The sequence below is a fragment of the Aplysia californica genome, unplaced genomic scaffold, assembly GCF_000002075.1.
Source record: "Aplysia californica isolate F4 #8 unplaced genomic scaffold, AplCal3.0 scaffold01006, whole genome shotgun sequence".
In the NCBI taxonomy this organism is placed as follows: domain Eukaryota; kingdom Metazoa; phylum Mollusca; class Gastropoda; order Aplysiida; family Aplysiidae; genus Aplysia; species Aplysia californica.
The window spans coordinates 125,881-126,600 of record NW_004798276.1 but is presented as its reverse complement, the minus strand read 5'-3'; positions in this window follow the sequence as shown (position 1 = coordinate 126,600).

Sequence of the window (720 nt, the reverse complement as noted above, 5' to 3'; positions counted from 1 at the left end):
GGACGTAAAAATACATGGTCATGGTCTAGGGTGTTATTCTGAAGCTAACGTGGGACACTAAGTGTTCAAAACAATCAGGAAACGAGAAATGCAGTTTTTGGAGAACTGAATAGACATAAGGGTCTTGAACATCTAGCTCTCACTGGCAAAATTGAAGGCAAACGAGGCAGGGGTAGGCCCAGAACAACATACTTGGGGAACCTAAACAATTGGGTAACGGGGAAAGATCAGGGAAACGTAGGTTTTTTTAAGAGCATCCAAGCAAAGAAATCAATGGAGAACCATGATCGCAGATGTCTGTCGCAGATCTGGCACTGGGTGATGATGAGGAGGAGGATATTATCCACGTCTATGGATGAGATACATCATTTTTCGCCCCACCCGCTACACAATAATGTCGTTAACGTATCAGCTTTGATGGGTGAGTGAGCTATGGGGCTGCCTTTGGATTTGATAGGAAAGAAGGCGCAATCCATACCTACAGCACCCACCAACCACCCAGTGTATATTTGTGCCCCGGTGACCTAGCAGTGGGAGGGGGATGTTCACCCGGTCACGTGACAGATCTGTCAACATGTTGCCGCCTTCTCAGGTTGAGAGAAGATTAAGAGCTTATCATGTCTGGTTCTGTTTCCACTTTGTAGGTGGTCGGAGGGTGCTCTGGTGTGACTTGTTCCTTCTCATTCTTTCCTATGAAACATCTATCGTCCTTATCACCCC